The following is a 3,560-nucleotide window of genomic DNA, read 5'->3' as shown; positions in this document are numbered from 1 at the left end:
AAAGTGGATATGGGCTGAAAAATTTGTAGTAAGTCCCAGCAGTAGGATTAGCTTCGCAGAGGAAGTAGTGGAAGACCCTTTGTTTGAAGCACTTCAGAACAAAGCAATAAAAATAAGTTGTGAGAGGCTAGTGGGGGTAAGACTAGATGAATGTGATGGACTATGGGTTTCATTGTAATATTTCTGTTTTAAACATGTTCACGTGGTTTTAATGTGCATCAGTTTACCTGTAAAGCTAATACATGCAGAAGAAGAGTTAATAGAGTCCTTGCTAGGGTACTGTTATTAAGATAAAAGGGACCTTCTGCATCAGCAGTGAGTTGAATAGCTTCCATGGGAATACTGGTGACACCCAGGAGTCTCTATGGAAGCTGAAGGAGATTAGCATGTCTATGGGCAGGGCAGCATGAGCAAGCAGGGTGTCTAGTTGGAAGGAGTCTGAAGACAGAGAGCACCTTGGGCTTCTGGCTGTGCACACTGGTGAAAAAATGGCTGGAGTAATTTTAGAGTGCTCAGGGGGATATGAATTGGATTGAGGACAAAGGGATTGCTTCACCCTTTGGAGAGAGCAGACAACTTCTGATTGGCTGGTCTTTGTCCCACTAAAGGCCTTTATTAAAGTGGAGCTTTTTGTTTGCTGCTTGGAACTTTGGGTTGCACTTCTGTCCAACAAGAGGCAAAGTACCCCTCTCAGGAGCAGAACTAGAAGGGAGTTTCCTGAGTCAGACCCATGGGAAAATCAGGGAGGGTGATGGATCAAAAGGCCAAGGTCTCTAAGTTGGAAGGAGTTAGGAAGTTGGAGATGGAAGGAGTAGGAAGGACTTTTACTTTGATCTACAAAAAAATACCTGGGCTAGTCTTAGGGAGTACTTGGAGACCAGATAAGGCTGAAGAGGTCCTGATCAATTGCCACCCTCAGAAATCAGTGACAAGGCTCTAATACAGTGGAGACCAACCTTTTTGGCAGAAGTTCCACAAAGTAGCACTGTGCCCTCCCTCTCCATATCTAGGTGAGTGCAGATGTTTGGTTCCCTGGAGCCACTGCTACTTGTCCCCAGGGAAAGACTGTGCCATGTGCACTCTGGCTTATGGCAGGTTACCCTGGGTAGGATAGGGGAGGCTGGGGCCAGCAACTGTGCTGGCCCCAGCAGCCTTACCTGTGGGTCTGGAGGCCTCCCAAGGATACAGCCATGGCAAGAAGCCTGGCTGGCAGCTGGAGTTTAGCTCCAGCCAGCCAAGCTCCAGTTTTGGATAGTGCATGCTGCATCACATTCACTGCCCTGCTGCTTATTGTGTGGGTTTTTTTAGCCTGACGTGGGCAATAATTTGGATGATAAATGCCCCATGCATGTGCACAGCTACAGTGCAGCATGTAGGCAGTGAGGAGCGCAGCCTAGCAGCTTGGAGAGCTGTGTTCAGCTCGTAAATCTGTTGTGGGAGAAGGGGGATGGGGAGGCAGATTGAGGCCCCCATGGTGAGGGAGGAAGTGGGGCTGGGCCTGAACTATGGCTTATCCAGGGGGCACGGGTAGGAGGGGGAAGCTCCCACTGATACACTGGAGGGCATGGGGGGTGCCCCCAGATCTGCATAGGGCAGGGCAGGGCAAGGGCCTCTATGGGCTGGGACTGGGGCTGCACTGGGCTCTTCCCAGCGGGGGCTGGACCAGTCTGCACTCAGGGTGCATATCAGAAATCAGATCGGTATCAACCTTAAAAATCAGCTATCAGTATCCATCCCAAAAATCTCTATCAGTGTCCCCCTCCCCCACCTGTACTGCAAGGTAACAGTCCAGGGAATGCCTGAATGTGTAGTGTGTGGCCCTGCAGATGGGTCTGCAGCACCACGTACCACATGGCTGCACTCATGTGGACATGGCACCTAAGTGTCACTCCTCTGCCCAATCTGCTGCTCTGCTTTCTGCTTCCTGCCCTGTCTGCTGCTCTTCTGCCTGTCCCTTCTCTAATCTGCTGTGTGCCACATACAGAGGCTGCCTTTGCCACTTGTGGTGTGTGTGCTGCAGTTTGGTCACCCCTGATCTAACATATATTTTACGTCTCTGACATCCTGTATCCCATAAGCTATATTTCCAATTATCATTCCTGAAGGAGTCAACATGGTCCCTTTATTTTTAGGGACACAAAACTCTGATTAAGCATTTTTTGTTGTTCATGTTTGCCAATCTACAAATTGCAAAGGAGTTTGGGGGCCTTTAATTCTTCACATTCACTTGGATTTTTCTCTGCAAGAGTTACAGATACTGGGTAAATGGCAGCATATGCCCAGTATCACTGCTGACTCTCCAGGCATGCATGGATTGTTGCTAATCCCCATGCTTCACTCAACTGCAGTTTGCAGAGTTCCAGTCAACTAAAGAACCCCAGCTTCAACCATACTTTTTATTTCTTTTTAATCCTGGATTTTTCCCAAACCTTGGTCAAATGGTCAGCACCTGTTAATATGAGGGTGGATAAGCACTGAACCAGGCTATCTAGGGAAACTGGAATCTTCAGCTGTGGAGACTTTTAGGAGCAGGTTAGACGGTCACTGACTGGGATGGTTAGTCATGGACAATCTTGCTCTGAGCAGGGGCTGGAGTAGATGAACTTATGAGGTCCCTTCTAGCCCTACTTTCCTACAATTCTATAATATTTTGTTTCACTCAAAATATTTTTGTTACTGTGGAAGAGAGCCTTGATCACCAAATTTAATCTATGTGCTTATCTATATCTTTTTCAAACACAAACTTCAGTGTAAAAATGTGATACCTTAACATGCATGTAGTGCAATGAGTGTAGTAGCTTTCAGTGATTTTGGGAGTAAGCCACATTATACAGTGCTGCTGATTAAGTGTGGCCTGCTCTCTTTCTAAACCTTTATACATAGCTCTGCATGTTTCCATTTGCACAATGGATAATTTTGAGCTGGACTTGGCAGGATGCAGGATTGTACATTGTACTCTACACGTTTGACTACTACTCCACGTATCTGTGGTGATGATGTGAACATGATGCCCCTCAGCCTGCTTTATATCACTCACTCCTTCACAAGACAGACTTCCTTTTTTCAGGGCAAATTCATACAAAGAAACACATATAACAAGGTCAGCTGTAGGCAGGATTTTTCTACATGCTCTTCCAAAAAGGTGCATTAAAAGGCAATATCAAACCATATGCTTGATAAGTTTTGTAATGTTTTTATTTCCATCCATTTTAAATGGCCAGTTTGCTAGGTAGTTGCCGTTTATAGCTTGCATTTCATGGCATGTTTCCTCTGATCAGCCATTCATGAAGAAGATAGGGTTTTTGCTATGAGGAGTGATTCAAGGTATGTGCAGCTGACTGTTATCCGTTCTCTCTTCACCGTTAAATTGTGACTTCTTGAGTAGGCAGATTCTGTGTATCCTAGTCTTCCACTTCATTTTTCATATAAGAGAAATGTCAGCATTTTCATAACTGGCCCCACCCCTCCCTGCTGATAATGTTGTGAAAGATGGTGCAAATGTTTTGGGGGGGGATGTAAAAGTATTCTACTCTCAGAGCATGGTGGTCACTGCTGTCCAG

The sequence above is a fragment of the Gavialis gangeticus genome, unplaced genomic scaffold, assembly GCF_001723915.1.
Source record: "Gavialis gangeticus isolate Ggan-Ray unplaced genomic scaffold, GavGan_comp1, whole genome shotgun sequence".
Lineage (NCBI taxonomy): Eukaryota > Metazoa > Chordata > Crocodylia > Gavialidae > Gavialis > Gavialis gangeticus.
This window is presented reverse-complemented; position numbering follows the sequence as displayed.